Here is a 19,013-nt window from a genome sequence, read left to right as displayed (position 1 = left end):
AAGGTAGCGGGAGGGGAAGAATGAAGCGGGGGAAATCGGAGGGGTGGACGAACCATGAGAGACGATGGACTCTGAAAAACAAACTGAGGGTTCTAGAGGGGAGGGGGGTGGGAGGATGGGTTGGCCTGGTGGTGGGTATTGAGGAGGGCACGTTCTGCATGGAGCACTGGGTGTTATGCACAAACAATGAATCATGGAATGCTTCATCTAGAACTAATGATGTAATGTATGGGGATTAACATAAGAATAAAAAAAAAAGATTTACAGCTTGTTACAGAATGGCACAAATTAGCAATTAGATGTTATATGTGAAAACACAGGAGAATATGGGGCTGCTACCTTTTAAGCTTTTTGTTGAAGGAAACAATGAACTTTTCATAATAACGCTTTTAAAGCTGTTATTCCACATTGAGACTGATAGAAGTAAAAATGAAGAAATGAGTACAGCTGGAAGGGAGTTGGAGATGAGACAGGTTATACTGATGACTTTGGAAATGTTGCATTTAGATATGAAAATCACAGCTGCACTCGAATTATCTAGACTTCTGGGGCACCTGGGTGGCTCAGTCGTTAAGTGTCTGCCTTCGGCTCAGGTCATGACCCCAGGGTCCTGGGATCAAGCCCCACATCGGGCTCCCTGCTCCTCAGGAAGCCTGCTTCTTCCTCTCCCACTCTCCCTGCTTGTGCTCCCTCTCTAGCTGTGTCTCTCTCTGTCAAATTAATAAATAAAATCTTAAAAAAAAAAGAATTATCTAGACTTCTGAATCTGAAGACAAAATTACTATCCCGTGATACCTAAATCCTCATGAGCCACAAGAAGACATTTATTAAGAGTAACACCTAAAATTCTTATAGTGTGTGCCCTAGGATGGATCATAGGAGAAAAGAGAAAAGAGTTTTACAAAAGACTAGGTGTTTGAGACAGATCCTGTTCTGGGCCCCTGCTCACCTTTTCTCCACAAATTATAAATGTTTCTGAGACAGGGATCCTTCCCAGAACCACAGTTCAGGGCCACTTCTTGAGTACCTAGTGATTTAATTTTTGTGCTTTCTTAATAATTTAATAAGATTAAATGAATACCTATTAAACGACTTGTGAAAATTCAATATATGAAAATCCACTTCTATAAAATGAATGTACCAGACAGTGATTGGCTGTCATGGAAGGATTTTTTTCCCTATCAATCTTCAGAAACAGTTTCTCTTGTAAAGTTCAGGATCCACTGTTTGCTAAAGATAATGTGGCTCATTTGTTACTATCTAACATGACTGGAAATGAATAACAAATGTGTATATGTTAAGTAATTATGTAAATAAGATCATGTATTTTAGAAATATTTTCAACAAAAATAGAAATTAAAGAATTTGTTAATCAGATTATCCTACTTAACCAGCAAATTGAGTTGAAGAGTCAAATATCTCAGCCTATTAGCTACGTTTTCAGCAACATGTGTTCTTGCATATAACATAGAGTCAGTGAAAATGTTTTCCTACAGCATTTCATCTAAATAGAAAGACAATTAGAGATGGTTGACCTTTTCCTGGGTCTAGATCAATTCAATAAGTGGTGAGAGTATGGAGAAATTAAATGTAGACATTTTTAAATATGTGATATTCTGATCCTTCCAGTAGGGAAAGCCACTTCCTTACTAAAATTACCTACATTAATTATAATCATTAAAACTATTTACTTTTATAACAGGCCTTTTGCACATCAAAAACACTCTACCATTTAAGGTTTTCTTCAAAAGTCTTGGATAAGGGAGATTCTAGCTAACTGGGCATATTTTATTTCTTAATCACTATATTATCATCACTATCTGAATAACATGGCTCAATATGTGAAATCACTTGATCTTACTTTTGAAAGTAAAAGTAAAGATGACTTTAATTTTTAACATTCACAATTTTAAGTAATTTTATATATTTTTAAAAAGGCTAAGAAAATCTATACTCCAATGTTAGCAGCAACTCTATTTTTGATCATCTGCCTTATCTCAGAGAAACTTCTTGAGAGTACAGCAGAACTCTTCTTTGAAGCCACTGCTTACAGGATTTTGTCCACATTTTTGTCTTGCAATGCTCTGTAATCATCATCACTGACTTCTGTCCAGGTTAGGCTCTCCAGGAAGCCAATTCAGATAGAGTTAGGGTGCAAGATGTTTGCTAAGGAGTGTTGCCTTTGTGGAAGGGAAAAGAAGGCAGCAGGTGTGGGCAGGAGAACTGAACTAGGATGCAGGCCCAGTGACAGTTGCAGGGGGCTCTAGAGCTGGAATTGCCACCCACCCCCCCACCCCCACCCTGGAGTGTCCCAGTCCAGGCTAAGATGGCCAGGTGTTATACACCTGCATCAGTCTGTCACTGGAGGGGGGCCTCCTGGGAGGGGAATAACCTTGGGTGAGGAACTCTCTGCAGCTAAGATAGTCCCTGAAGGGGCTGATGGTTGGAGTTTTTCATTGACAGCACTCTGAGCAGCTGGGGTAGCACATGATGTGTTTTCGAATTCTAAGAGGCTGAGGTTCTCATGCATTCTAGTGTGTTTGACCACAGTGGCCACTCCTTTCTAAAACTCCTGTTGGCTTCTCCCACAACTTTCTGCTCAGTCTCCTTCTCACTCTGTAACAATTTCACTTTTTCTTCCTTTCTTTTCCCTTTCCTGTTTCTCAATACTTCTTAGTTTTCCTCCTCACTTTTTATATCTTTCTGGGTGATCTCATCTAACACACATATATATGTGCCAAGTTTTTGTTTTGCACATTTGCTGTCTGCCAGACATTGCTTAGGTAGCCCATAAAGGAAGCCAACAGCCTTCTCTTCTCTCCCTTTCCCAGGACTCTCCTCCCTTTCTCTTCTCTAGGTAAATTTCGCTGCACCTACCCAGTCTCACAAGCCAGAAACTTACTGAAATTTACTTCCTAATGGGTGTCAATCCTTTCCTCCCTTTTACATTCTTTCTACCACTAACTCACATCTGCAACAGCCTTACATTGGTCTCCCTTGTAGTCTTGCTGTAGAACACCATCCTCAACTCAAGCTCAACTGCCCCCAGACACACACCAGAACCAAGTCCACATGCTTCCCTGTTTTCAGAGTGATCTCTCCTTTCAGAACAAAAACAAACAGAAAATCCAGACGTGGAATACTCTCTAGGGTTTGGTCTTGTCCTGGGAGCCTGTCTCTGGCTTTAGGTTTTAGTAACACAGAGTATAGTTCTCCTAGTCCCAGTCCATTCACACCTATCATCTGTTTGCCACCTTTGTTACCCTTCCGTCTTTCTGGTCTCCTTTCCTTTTCCTCCCCTACTCCTCAAGTCGCCAGCATGTTGAGCACTTCTGCCCTCCTGTAGCAGTCTGGCAACATCTCTGTTGATTCAGTGCTTCACTAATCACATCGTATGAACATTCTCTGCTCATGCGTCTTTGCTGCAGACTGTGCATTTCTCAAAAGCAAGCACGGTGACATTTGTCTCTGCATTCCATGACAAAGATCAGGACTTGGCCCATATCAGGCAATCAGGGCTTACTGAAAGTGTATTGAACTGAACTGCATGTCTAGAGTTTCAGGCATGTGCCAGGTAGTTGACAAAAATAAGATGCTATTGTGATGTGTCCTCATTTGTTCTTCTGATTGTAAGGAATAGACACCTCATTCAAATAAATGAGATGTGGATTTATTATAGGAATGTATTAGAACTGGAAAAATGAGGTTACTCTGAGGACCTATTTATTCTTTATGCTTCTCTCTCTCATGCCCCATGTGCTTTATTTCTTACATGTTTCCAATTCTCTTGTAGAGCTGCCTCACAGACCCCAACCTGCTTACAGTATCCTCTCTCTGTCATCCTCTCAGCCTAAAACCATTACTATAGCTTGTTTCCCAGCATAAATTTCTGAGACTGAAACAACCTGATGGAACCTTCAACTTTATGCACCAGGTGACTGGCCCTGGTGTCATTAGCTGTTAGGCATGGGGCAGAAAAGAAGGCTGAGTTAGATATGGTCCTTTACCAGAAGCTATGGATGGGGCAGTTTACTCTAAAGAGGCTGTGGGTATGCAAGATATCGTGGCTGACCCCAGTGAGCATCTGCAGGCAGGTGGGGGTCAAAGGACAGACAAGCACCCAACCTGCCTTCAAGGAACTCACAACCCAGTCGCAAGGAATTGACTATAATACTAGATGCATGAACATGAAAAAGGAACCCTAAAAAAGAATAAAATGTTGCAAGAGTTCCAAGGTGGAAAGATATACACTTAAAAAAATCAATTAATTGCAAAAAGCTCTTGGCCTGAGGAGACATTTGAGCCAAAGGGGCAGGGTAGGTACAGCCAGTGATGGAAGAAAAGAGTGGATGTGGGGGGAGTGCCATAGAAGCTAAAGAAAAAGAGCTGAGCTATAAGGAGCCAAGCTGGAAAGATGACTTAAAAACAAAAGCTAAAAGACTGGTGTTGGGGTATTATAAATTGCATTTTGGGAAGATCAGTTAGAGAGAAAGATGGGAAAGAACCTAGGGTAGGCTCATGAGGTCTTTGAATATACTGGAATAAGAAGTTGTACTTTATTTTATAGTAACCGGGAGCCACTGGGTACTTTCTAGGAATATTATTCCTGCAACAGCAATCAGGGTGGACCAGCACACTGACAAATTCTAAGTGGGAAAGTTCTTACCATGATGTTAGAGAGAGTTAGAAGGAACTGTGATTCTGGGAAGGCTGGAAATGATGCTGGGGAATGTGCAAAAGGAAAATCACCAGAAAGTCACTGTGTGGATCAAGAAGACAGGAGTACCATTTTAATTCAGTGTTTTTGTGTTTTATTGATAGCAAGGACAGTGAGACCTTCACTGGTGTTAAGGAATGTGGGGCCAGGATGAAGTTTGGGAAAAGAGGTTACGACCTTATGAGTTGTGTTTACATAGCATGTGACAAAAGACATTTCTGAGGGATACAGGACAGTAACTAGAGAAGAGAGATTAAGTGAGATTTAAGAAACTCAGTATAGGGTAAAGGAGATCTTCACATATTTAAAAATTATGGGAAGCGATCCTGTAACTCCCTATTGGGTTTTTTGTGAAGATGAAAGAAGACAATGCTTAGGAAAAAAGTGCTAACATAGTGCTTAGAATATAGTAAGTGCTCACTATCAGCCACTCTCAATATTACCATTGTTATTAGTGCAGGGTCTGTTGCAGTACATGTTGCTAATTCATGGATGCAGGCTGTGGGGAGACCTTCGAGCTGTGCCAGAACAGTCAACTGAGTCAATGAACTCAGTGTCATGCAACAGTGTCCTCTTAGAAGACGACACAGCCTGGTTAGCTAGCACCATTCTACTTGTGGTTTTCCTGAGACTGAAAGCAATTTCTTTTCTCTAATTTGGCAAGTGAGTAAGAGGGGAATCTTACATACCACATTAGAAAATCTTAATGAAATCTTATAAATAGTTCTGTGTTAACAGTATGAGCTTTTAAATATTTGCCCATATTTTGAACAGGTTATTCAACACCAATTAACACCCCATTGATAATTTCTATTATTTAGCCACTCAAAAAGTTATATTTGATTTATGTATGAAAAACTCAAACTAAGAAGTCAATAGATTTAGGTATTATCCTACAATCTCCACTCAGAAATAAATCTGTCACTAGCTCAGAAATGACTGACAAGCTATTGAAGCTCTTTTGGTCCAGGAGGGCTGTTGAATCAGATTAATATGAAACAGGTAATTTGGTTCATGTCCATAGAAGGGCACTGTTCAAATTACTCATTTATTAATTCTTTAGAGATTAATAAATAACCTATTTGGAAAAAAATAAATCACTGCAGATAACAATTATGTCCCAGGGGCGCCTGGGTGGCTCAGTTGGTTAAGCGACTGCCTTAGGCTCGGGTCATGATCCTGGAGTCCCTGGATCGAGTCCCGCATTGGGCTCCCTGCTCGGCAGGGAGTCTGCTTCTCCCTCTGACCCTCCTCCCTCTCATGCTCTCTGTCTCTCATTCTCTCTGTCTCAAATAAATAAATAAAATCTTTAAAAAAAAAAAAATTATGTCCCAGGCACATATAATTGGGTTGGATCTACCCAAACCCTAGATTCTTCCCATCTGTGTTCATACTGGAGCCTGATTGGCCCAACTCCAGCCGAAAATAATTTTCTTGAAACGACGTTCCCTCTCTTCTGCCAATTGAAAGTCTTAGCTCCTCTGTAGGAGCAAAAAATATCAACAAAATACAAACTTGACCTCATTTCATACCTAAGCACAACATTCTGATAGTTTCTCTAGACTCCTCAGTGAGCACATTTGCTTTTGTTTACTACATTTATAAACCTAAAACTGTATTCCACATGGCCCATGTTATCAGATTGCTAAATATAGAAAGGAAATGTGAAAAAGTTCACTCTCATACTGATTCCATTACACAGAAATACGTGTTTTGCTCTTGGCCATGTGTTTAGGATTCACTGCTAATCTTAAATTTTCACATGTCCTGGTTAAACTTTAATTTGCCTTAGCTTTTAAGAAATAATAACAAAAGAAACAAGAAGGTAGGTGACCTGAGGATTACAAGTCTATAAATAAATAGGATTTGGAGAATCAGGTGTTAATGTTTGTGTGAGCTAATTCATTTTAATATACCAGCTAGAAATACTCAGGCTTCTAATCTCAATCACTTTTGTAAATAGTATCCTCTCTTACGGGGGCAGCTATGTGCCCTCCTGAACACCTGGTTAAGAACATGCTCACTTTGATGTGTGCTCCGAGCTGCCTCTCCTCCAAATAAAAATAGGAACTAGTTTGCAGCACCACACGGGGCTCCAGTGTATATTATATGAGCCTATCACTGGTTTCCTTTGATATCTTATCTATTCCATTAACTCAATAAAATAGAACGCAAAGCTGGGCACAAACTGTAGGAGGGCTCCCCCTGGAAAACACATGCAAGACCTTTAAGCTGGGGTTTTAACTTATCTAATAAAAGCCAGTTAAATGGAAGCTAATACTTCATTTTTCACCCCCTTTATTAAAGATCATAAGTACTGCAACTCAGTAGTAGAGAGAATAAAATAAATATATGGAGAAGTATAGGTGGAGGCAATGAAGAGTACGGCTTATCTATTTTCTCAAGATTTAGGAAGCACTTAAAGGCAAAACTCACAGACAAGCATTTTAAAAATCCACAACAAAGACTCTTGCTCCTTAACAAATACAGTAGTCCTTCCTGGTTGCAGCAAGCCAGCCTGATTTCTTAGTAGAATGTAAACAGCTTAACCTAGGCAAAATCAGGAAGGATGTCACCTACTACTTCCTCCATATTATACTTTTATATCAATTTAGTAATTCAGAGGGCAAAAAATAGATTCATTAACCCACTCCCCCACTCTTCTACCACCCAAAGAAAATCAACACTAGAACTCAAACTCCAACACTCCAAACTAAAGGAAAGTGTTCCACCTAGAGACTGTTTTCATGAGTCAAAGTGGATGAGAGCTTATCTAGGAAATGAATATTATTTTAGCCTATCCTTGCAAGTTTGTAGCAAAAAAAATTAAGCAAAAGGTATTGCCCCTAGTGTAATTAACAATGTTAATCTTCTTTTTCCTCTCTATGGTGATAAAGGAGTCATTTTTATATTTAATTAATGCAGAGGATCATTTTGGAAACTGGCTAATGAGCCTCTGATCACATTACCATGAAAATGTGCATTAACATTGCAACTGAGGAGGCTGTTTCATGTGTAGCAAATCCACTTTGTAATTAGCCCACTGTGAAATGAATCACGTCAGGGGGAAATCTGAGGGAACCAGTAGGCAGTGGGCACTTGGCTACTGCTGTGCCCACAGACCACCAACATCCCAAACATTGTCTTTCATCAGCAAAATTGTCTAAAAACAAAAGTAGCAGTGTCTCACATCTGGGACAAACTGGAAAAAGGAAGGAATAAACTTTATTTTGCCAAACAACAAATTTGGACTTGAGCATGCACCCCAGGGAAACCTGCTTAAATAAAATGGTGAATTAATAGAATTCTGTGAAAACTACAAAGGCTAGGGATATAGTTTCTCTCATTTTTATTCTGAAAAGCCCTCAGATATACATTAAAGGACAACTGAATTTTCACACTTCTCCCTAAGACACAAGCAGATATTGTAATAAGCTCCTGAAATTAATTTCTAACACCAAAGAGACAAAAAAAAATTTTAAAAAGGATCTAAGAACAAGTGATAAGAAAATCCTTTTATCTCTTTTTTAAGCCAAGGCATATATATATATATATTTTTTTTTTTCTCATATAATACAAACATACCAGGTCTTTCTCTTAACCCAAAGCAAAAATTCCTAATTAATCAAATAATTTCTCTGGCTAACAAGATTTGGCAAGAAACTTTTCCTGTCTATTCAAAATAACTGAGATCACAGACCTATTAAATCCCAACATTAATGTAGCAATGATACACCTGATTTTCAAATGTCAACACTATTCCAAAATGAAGAGGTGTCTCAAAATATTACAGTGTTACTCCTTTTACTTGACTGACATCTTGGCAGCAGATACAAAAAATGTTAAAAAGAATCCCACAGGAAGTCATCTGGAGGGGGAGTGGCAAGGAAGCCAAAAACTGCTGCCCAAAGCCAAAATAAAAAGCCCTCAACCATCAAGTCTGCCCTCAATTCTGAAATCTACTGAAAGAAAAAATAAAGCTAGCCACAATGCATTTACCATCTTGCAGACAAACACAAAGCCTGGCTGTTGAGTTGCTGGTATCAGACCCTGCACTCACCTGGGAAACTTCATACAGCAGTTTGTAGTGTTCCTCTCTTTTCTGAAAAGTGCACAAATTGCAGCCCATTCTAAGAAGCAGAGAGAGAGAGCAAATCTTCTAATTTCCCCAGAACTGAAAGGCAAGTGAACTGAAAGGGAATCACCCTCCAGACTTGACTACTGTTTTTCATCAGTCACTTCAGTCCAGAAACACAGAAAAACCGCTGTTAGCTGGAAGCACAAGCCAGGGAGCTGTGTAGCAGCATGCTCTTCTTCGCTTTCCCTAAGTATCTTGCACTCACGGATACACACACAGAGTTTCCAGTCAGTTCATGGCAACACTCCCCCTGTCTCTGCATCAGTGCACATGACTACACAGATTCCAGCTCATGAATATTAATAGTGCCTCATTGATTATTTATGACAGAACATGTTAGCAGGGAGGGGTGTCATAGCTGCTGCTGATGACAGATGAATATTCACTAATTAAGAAGCAAATGTAGTGTGGTTAAACAAAATTCACTTGTGTCAATACCCTCTCTGTTTATTAAGGATAGAGGGGTTGAGCATAGGGCATTTCAAAAAAGAACATACACTTAATTTCTCTACTGATGTAAGGTTTTAATATGGGAATAAGAAATTCAGAAACAGAAATATACTTAGTTCACATCTCCATGTTTTGCAACAATTAGAAGAAATATTTGCAGGATTAGTAAGTCTAGGGGAAGAGGAACAGGAGCAGTTATTTAAATTTACAAAATAAACACAGAAGCAAAGGAGAATTTTGGGAGTGATGTGGGAAAGGAACAGAAGATGGGGGCTATCATTCAGTTTTAATTCTGATCCAATAGAAAACACCGAATAGTTTATGTGTAAAGACCATTACCTACCAGAGAGGAAATAAAACATATTTTCTTAGTCTAAATAAAGAACATTTAGGCAAGTATGAGGAGGTGATACTTGTACAGATAATAAATATTTTAATTAGATAATAAGGGCATATCTATTGAATATGAATTTGCAGCACTATAATGCATGTGGGTCTATATTTAAAAATCAGATAAATACAATGCCTTTTCTGAGAAAAATTTCAAATGCATATAGTATTTATGTTAATTTTATTAAAGTCATATATAATTTTTCAGAGAGCTGACAATAGAAATATTTAAATTCTAATGTAATGCACAATGACTCCATTTATGATTCTATGTTTAGAATTCATAATGTACAAAGGTGAACACAGACTTAAAAACTAAGCTTAGATCTTTAGATAATAGAAGTAATGCATTTAATTTCACACTCTCACAAATACATATATTGTACTGCAAGCTGGCAGTTTTTGTCCTTTATAGGAATACTACAAACAGCTAAAGCAGATAATCAAAAGAAAATTCCTTTTGTTCCTGTTCTGACTTAAACACAACCTCTGCTAATTAAGAAGTATGTCCTTGTTCCAGCACATCTTTAAACTGGACAGGATAGCAGGTGGGTTCCAAAGCAAAAATAATTACTTGGAAACTGATGACTGTGGTTTGGAATTACATTGGATCTTGAAGATTTTTAATTGCTCATCACTTATGGAGAGCTATTTTTTTGGGTCCAATTTCCTAAAAGGGCTTTGTCAAATGTTTAGGATCGATAACAGGAAATGATTCTAATGAGTACTAATTGTTAACAAATTGGCTTTGCAACTAGTAACACCTCAACAGCAGCAAGTAGCAAGGAGATGAGCAATCATCTGCTGCTTATCAGTGGTTTCCCTTGGGATGTAATAATCCGATTTTCTGGGCCTAATTTCACCTAACAGCCTGGATGAAAGCCAAGCTGAGAGACCTACATGAAAGTGGCATCATAATGGGGAATACCGCATGTGACCAAAGTTCACCAGGACTTCCTGCAAATTTGAAACCACTTGTAGTAGATATTAACTATTGTGATTCCTTTACGGAAAGAATGTTTTCAAGGAGGTATCTGAAAGGACCTTTTATGGGAATCAAGGGTAGTGATGAACAGAAGCAATCTTCCATAGGTGCTGTGGTAAAATATACATATTTGATGCTTTAAAAAATGTTAATTTTCTCTGAGTCTCTAGCACCACTTCCAAGGTGGTGTTTTATGCTAGAGTCCACATCCTTAAAGTGAGCATTGCCTATTTCTTTGGAGGATTCTGTATTGCTGAACCATGAAAGAGTTAATGAGTTTCAAATGTTTAAATTCTGTACTTTAAAAGGAATTAGAATGCAGTAAGGCAAGGATGGTTCACCCATCCATCAATGAAAGTGTCTGCTTCCTCTACTTATAAAACTTCTTTGTGAGACAGGTTTTGAAAGCTAAGTAGGAAACCTAATTATTAAAGCTATTGCTGCTTATTGGAGCTTTCTTCTCAGAATATTTTGTAGTCAGCTTTTAAAGAAAAAAAGAAACAATTATAACTTTAAAAAATATTTTCTTAGTCATCAGAAAGTGAAGAATGAGCATTCCAGTGAAGTCAGCAATTTCAAATTGAAGTTATTCATTCAGCAATTTCTCTTGGCTGTTTGCTGTATTCATTACTAGTGCCCCTGTTCTTTTGTTTCTATTTCAAGAAGCAAGGGCAGCTTCTCTAATCATTTATCAAATGCTACCCGTGGCCCATATACTCTGGAAGGATTCCATCTTCTGCTACTAATGGGCTCATCCCATTGAATTGAAGGGTGTTTAGAAAAAGGGAATACATAATTCCAAAGTTCTCTAAATTTATTTTTTTATTTTTTATTTTTTTAAAGATTTTATTTATTTATTTGCGAGAGAGAATGAGAGACAGAGAGCACGAGAGGGAGGAGGGTCAGAGGGAGAAGCAGAATCCCCGCTGAGCAGGGAGCCCGATGCGGGACTCGATCCCGGGACTCCAGGATCATGACCTGAGCCGAAGGCAGTCGCCCAACCGACTGAGCCACCCAGGTGCCCCAAAGTTCTCTAAATTTAATTAGAATATGAGGCTTTAGGATTTTCAATGACTAAACTGCAGAATCTTATGTTGGAACATAAAGTCTGAAGTAGATAGGGACAAATGAGTGAATCCAAACAATGTCTTAAAAATACAAATGGATTAGATACTACCTGTCTTGGGTAGTAATAATATGAGATAATATGGTTTATAAATAAGCAGAGAGGTGCCTGGGTAGGTCAGTCAGTAGAGCATACGACTCTTGATCTTGGGTCTTGATCTCAGGGTCATGAGTTCAAGCCCTATGTTGGGTGTGGAGCCTACTTAAAAAATAAATAAATAATTAAATTAAATGGTAAAAAAAATAAATAAAAATAAAAGTAAGCAGAGAATAGACGACCATCTTTCTAAGTATCCATACAAAAATACTCTCCGAAGTGCAAAATCATTTGTTGGGTATGTATTTCAAAATATACTTATTTATTTTTATTGCCTTTAATTTGTGTTAGTTTATTCTCCCAAAGTGCAATGGCTTACAAAATTGGACATACGATCATCAAGATCTAGACTGGCATATAAGAGGGTTAAACCAGCAGTAACTGAAAGGAAGGAATACAGAATTTATCTTGCTTCTCCAAATAAACGGTAACACTAACTAGAGTAGGTGAGAGGGAGTTTCTCTTTATAGAATTATTCCATCGAATAAGTGAAGAAAGAATGATAGAACATGCTCATGCCAGAAATCCTTAATTAATGGATCTAGGTACTGAGAATTAATGGCTGCTAACATCACACACACACACACACACACACACACACACACACACACACAATCTGACAGAAGAAAATGACACCACTCTTGAAAGAACATTTCCAAAAGTGAGCAAATTAGAGGGAATGCAGAGAACAGAGAAGAATATTAAACTATACCCTGGAGATGCAATCAGCGAAATTCAGACTGAGTAACCTGACATAGACAGATACATATTCCCATTTCTTAGAGGGAGAGGGAGAGAGAAAGGGAAATATTATGGAGAGGAAGTCTACAGATTAAAGGAGACATTAATGACATTTTTAAAAAGGCATTACTAAACTACATTTTTTGGTATGCACATTGTTTTGAGTGATAAAAATCCTGCATTCATTTTAGGGAATGCTTGGGCACTTCTGAGTAGACACTTAGCTGCCTAACATTTTCTAAGGTTTTATATGCAAACACAAAGATGAAGAGCCTGAGGCTCAGAGAGACAGCGACTTACCCAAGATCAAACTGAGTAAAGAGATCTGAACTCAGTTCTCCAATGACATATTCTGTGATTGAATTCAATAGATAAGTTGCTGAGCTATCTCTCTTGCAGATCAAGTTAGAGCCACATCAATATGCCTTTCCCTGATTCTGATGACTGAGGACATGGAGAGTAGTATTTCAAAGTAGTGAAGAGAGAGGGAGCGGGAGAACAAGAGATTGACTTTTAAAAAGATAGATCCAGTCTAAAGGGAAGTGATTATTTCTGTTTAAAAAAACTCTATTATGTTTTAGATAAATAACTAAACTAAAATTAAACTTTATCAAAGTATTGACTTTTTTTATAGGTCACAGCTAAATACCTTCACTTATTAATACACCTTGATAATCAATCACTGGACACTGTACTAGAGTGCATACTAGGAATGACCAACTCATCCCAGTTTGCCCAGGACTCTTCTGGCTTTAGCTCCCCAAATTCCATATCCCAGAACCCCTCAGTCCTGGGCAAACTGGTCACTTGAGTGCACACTTCTATTTTCAAGCTCCAGCAAAGCTGAACTGCTGTGTACAGGTCCCCGTCTTCCTACCTTTGCTACAGATTGTACCTCACGCTGCATATTCTTCAGAAACTTCACAATCAGTCTGTTGACATTCTGTGGTCCAGTTGAAATGTGCTCTGCTCCCTGGTCTCATGAAGTTGAAGCAGTGATCTCTTCACTACTGAACTGAATGCTCAGTGGATTTTATCCACGCCCATCTCAAACTACACATCATTTCTACTTTACATCATTTTTATATACATGCTTTACCCCACTGGTTAAACTTTAAGACATGTGAGAGCAGTAGTAACCTAAGTCCTGGGCAAACTGGGATGAAGTGGTCAATTGCCCTTTGACTTCCTCAAAATCCTAGTGTGGTGTCTCTCATATTGCAGGTCTTCAATAGAGGCATATTGAACCAATGAGTGTGACCAGGAGATTAAAACAGACCTGATTCTGGCAAAGTGACATAATTTTGTGTTTGTGTTTCTATACCCCATTGCTAGGTAAAATTTTTTCCCCAATAGGGCTAATTCAAGAATATTAAGTCAAAGGACTGAAGAACCATAAGCATAAGATATTTAATTTAGTTTAGTTCTAGAAACATCAAATTGAAAGTTTATGAGGTAAAAATTTCTGTGACAAGTATACAAATAAATGAGGTATGATCACATGTGTTTTATCAATTATTTGTGCACTTATGCATATATATAATATACACCCTTAAAGTTCTATTCTGTTCCACATATGAGTCATGTATTCATTTATTGAATACATATGATATTTATTGGGCACCAACCTGGTAGTGTAGGATTTCCAGGTGTCTGGAATGACACATCCTTTTATTTGATTTTCACAATGTCTCTGAGGTAAATATGTCAGATATTATCCTTTCTTTATTAATAAAGAAATCATTAGGTGTTAGAATTGCCAATGCCAGGAGACCTAGAGCCTTTGCCCTTTGATTTCATCCAGTGTTTATTCACAACACTGTGCAACATCAACTACTCTCATGAATTTACAAAATTGCTCCTGCTGATAGTGCCCATGTGTCATCCACTTGCTTGGTTATAGCTCAAAATATCAGTGTATAACCCAGCATCCTTTTCACATTGTACTCACTAGCTGACCACGTTGATTTTGCATCTACAATTGTGGCTTGCAGAACTAAGAGTACTTTGCCCCTTTATGAACTCTTAGGAATTGTCAAGTTAGTAGATGAGACTCCAATGGAAAGAAAAGGTATGGATCGCAAGGAAGATGACTAGGGTTTCCATTTGAGACTTGTCACTATTATCTGTATGGCTTTACACTCTGACATAATACTCACCTTGAAGGCTGATTGTGAAGATGAAAGGCAATAAAATCCATAAGGGATTCGTAAACTGTGAAATATCTTGTCCATATTGGTGTGCTGGTTCAGCATGGGTTCTAGGGCCAGTCTGCCCTGAAGTTCCAGGTTCCCTAATTTCTGTCTATGTGATATTGGGCAAGTTATTTTTGCTTATCTTCCCTGTTTCTTGGTTTCTCATCTTTAAAATGAGGATAATAATGGCAGCTGCCAAACAGTTATAGCAAGGGTTATAGTTGTTGTGATGATCTTATGTGTCAGGTACACCTGGCACATAGTACATGCCCAGTAACGTATTGGCTACGAGTAATAATACAAGTAGTATGATAATGGTAATAATGATCACTATTTTATTTTATTTTTTTATTTATTTATTTTTTAAAGATTTATTTATTTATTTGAGAGAGCGAGAATGAGAGAGAGAGAGAGAGAGAGTAGATGAGAGGGGGGAGGGTTAGAGGGAGAAGCAGGCTCCTTGCCGAGCAGGGAGCCCGATGCGGGACTCGATCAAGGGACTCCAGGATCGTGACCTGAGCCGAAGGCAGTCGCTCAACCAACTGAGCCACCCAGGCGCCCCATAATGATCACTATTTTAGATTTCCAGGTTATCTCATTATAGTTTTTCAGTCATAATAAATCTCTATTACATTATTTGAAATTCACTTGGTTAAAATTTTATAGTCATATTCTGTCTACATCATTTGCTAGTGTACACTTATGTTGGTCATTCAAGACCACCTCAAAGATTGTTTGTTTCCCCACACTTTATATAAAAGACATCAGCACAGAAGTACCCATTATGTGTATAAATGGGGTACACACATACCCTGTGTGAAGGATGTAATGTAATATATTCAGAGTAATAACCTTGATGTTCTCTTTATTTATTTTAATGGATAATGTATAAATAATGTGGACATAACTGTGCAATAAGCCAATGATAACATCTGAAGCAAGATTCGTATAATTATGAAGTAGGTAGTCCCATATTATTTCTTTGAGGAATTTTAATGACTACTAATCTATCCCAGAATAATACTAACTTTCTTGATTTGGTCATCTATAGGCCAACTGGCCATACACTTGCCAAGGTATCATGTTTTGGTAATGTCACACTGTTCAGCAACATCATAGGTAATATTTAGGGTTTCCCCAGAACACTACCATCACCATTTTCAGTTCTACAAAAGTAGTCTAGAAAACAGTCAATAGAGGTGCCTAGGTGGGTCAGTCAGTTAAGCGTCTGCCTTCCACTCAGGTCATGATCCCAGGGTCCTGGGATCGAGTCCCACGTGAGGCTCCCTGCTTGGCAGGGAGCCTGCTTTCTCCCTCTGCCTGCCACTCTCCCTGCCTGTGCTCTCTCTCTCTCACTCTGACAAATAAATAAAATCTTAAAAAAAAAAAAAAGAAAATGCTCAGTAAATACTTCTGTTTAGCCAGCATTTATTAAATGGTACTATGAGTAGAACATGGTGACAATTCCTAAATATTTTTGAAAATAAGAGCTAATGCTTATTTAGTATTTTTTCTATACCAAGCATTGTTAATTTCACTGAGTCTTCAAATCAACCCTCTGAGGTAGGTACTATCAATATCTCCTCTTGACATGGGTTGCAGATGGGTTACATGAGTAGTAAATTGAGGAACCAGGACTTAAACCAAGCAGTCTGGATCCACTGTTTAAACAGTATTTTTTATTGCCTGTCACTCGGAGATAGTTATCATTATGACAAATTCCTAGATGGCTAGAAGAAGGCATTCTGGGGATGCCTATAGCACACTGAGATGTAAGAATTTCCCTGAGGACCAGGAGTGGAGTCTAAAATTAACTCCCAGGTTCCAAGTTGCGTCCTCAAGCATGGCTGCATAAAATAGATTGAATAAATCTAAGCAATTTCATAACCTTACTCCACTCCACTGGTGATGGGGTATCGCTGCACTGAATATGTACCAATAACTTTTCCTTCTTAATATTTGTTAGAGCAGGGAATATATGCATTGAGAGTAGGGCAGTCATATCTCCATACTAAGGAATAATCATCAACAGTTACATAAGACAGGTAAATTTGGAAATTTTGAGAAAGGTGAAGGTATAGATTTGCTGATGACTCCCAAATTTAAAACTCTAGATTTAATTTCTCTCCTAACCTTCAGACCTACTTATTCATCGACTACTACATTAACATTTGGGCTGGCCATAGCACATTAAATGCAACTTACCAAAACGTAAGTCATAATGCTCTTCCACCAAGACTGCTCTACATGTGCTCCCTATCAAAGAATGGGCTGACTATCCTCAGGAAGTCAAGTCTGCCTTGCCTCTTCCCTTTCATCTAATGACCAAGCACAGTCATTTGGAACTGCTCAATCTCTCCCTTCTCCCTTCCCAGACCACTCTCCTATGTTAGGTTACTGTTGATTCTCAGCTAGACCCTTCATTCAGTCATGAACCTTTAGAATTTACAATAGTATAAGGAAGCAACTGTTGGGTTCTTGCTTTACTCTATCTACAAACACACATTTATAATCCCACTTTCCTGGCCCCTAACCTATTACCTCTGTCTCTCTGTCTCTCTCCAACACACAGACACAAGGACACACACATAAGCAAAAGAGAACATAAAACAGACTATTCCTACTACTCTAGGTGCAGAGATCACAATTCTTCTAGCACCACTCTTTATGTCATTTGGTATATTTCTCCCTACCTACCTCTCTCTCTCTCTCTTTTAAAGGTTTTATTTTTAAGTAATCTCTACACCCAACATGGTGCTTGAACTCACAACCCCAAGATCAAGAGTCACATGCTCTACTGACTGAGCCAGTCAGGCACCCTTATTTCTTTCTGTCTTGACCTTAACAGTCTCCAGACTCTATTTTTCTATCTGGTATTATTATACATGATCATGCCTCCCTCATCTTTGGACTTTGCTCACCTATTTAGTCATTATAATGATATTTAAGATATACAAAGTCCCAGAGCTCATGGAGAAAACTGGTGAGAGAAAGCAGTAAATAAATAAAGAGATAACTATTACATAAACTCTCCAGGCAATAATAGGGGTTATGTAGGGAATTAACACAGGGTGGTATGATAGGGAGTGGTAACCGGCTCGTCCTTCTTGGATATTCTAGAGCCTGGATTATCTATTCTTTCCTTGCATGCTTATTTATATGCATATATAACCAAGTAAATATAAGGATAAATAAGACAGGTAAGTGGATAGCAAGCAAAGAGATGAGATATTTTAATACACTGCTCAAGGTCTGAAGTTTTTGCCACCTTCAGGGTCCTAGAAAATCACTTAACTATTGTGGTCTTGGTGCCTTCAGAACTTTCCCATTTCATTGCCACATTTTTCTATCATGGAAATGGTCCTAATATGGTTGTCTGAAACACTGGCACTACAAATCAATATGTTAATATCATATCAATCAGTTTCTGTGAACTAATAATATAGAATGCCTGACTATATACAAATTCTGGCCCAGGACACCACAATCATCAGAATGAGCCCCTGAGTTCTTTTAGACTTCAAAGTCACCTAGGAATGTCTTTGAACATTACTCAAAAAATTTTTCTGTATGAGCTTGAACAAGTTACACATCCTTTGCGTGCTTCCATTTCCTCACTGTGAAATTGAGATATTCACACTACCTACCACAGAAGGATTTTGAGAACATGTGCTTTACCTCTAGCCTGCTCCATGTAGATGTTCAACAAATACTAGCTATATTATTACAGCTTACAATATACTGTTGCTGAAGTTTCTAAATTCTGTTGTTGTGAAGATACTTTAAAAAGCATGTAGCTATATTACTGTTTTGTCTACATTTCCGCAAATGGCTGGATACTTTGAAACATCACTTTTTCTCTGGGAAGGGCTGAATTTCTCTAAGATAAACAATAGTTGATATCATAGGGACTGGCAGGCAGAAAGAGAAGAAAGAGGTTTAATGGTTATAAGAGGTAGGAACTGGGCCAAAATACAGACCCCCTCAGTTCCATCAATGTTTGTTGAGCACCTCCTATTTACCAGGCCCCGTGTCAGCCTCTAGCATGGTACTTAACTAGGGGTATGCATCTGAATCATTCATGAAGCTTGTTTTCAAGTTACACATGTCCAGGCCCTATTCCCAGGGCTTCTGAGCCAGCAAATCAGGGATGAGGTCTGAGACTATGCGTTTTC

General features: G+C 38.4%; 1 protein-coding gene across 2 annotated transcripts in view; it reads right to left on the bottom strand.

The window, feature by feature from the left end:
* PDZRN4 (PDZ domain containing ring finger 4) overlaps nt 1-19,013 on the bottom strand; it is a 345,692-nt gene that overhangs the window by 125,421 nt on the left and 201,258 nt on the right. The window lies entirely within an intron of this gene.

The sequence above is a fragment of the Leptonychotes weddellii genome, chromosome 5, assembly GCF_054177405.1.
Source record: "Leptonychotes weddellii isolate Sample4059 chromosome 5, ASM5417740v2, whole genome shotgun sequence".
In the NCBI taxonomy this organism is placed as follows: domain Eukaryota; kingdom Metazoa; phylum Chordata; class Mammalia; order Carnivora; family Phocidae; genus Leptonychotes; species Leptonychotes weddellii.
This window is presented reverse-complemented; position numbering and strand designations above follow the sequence as displayed.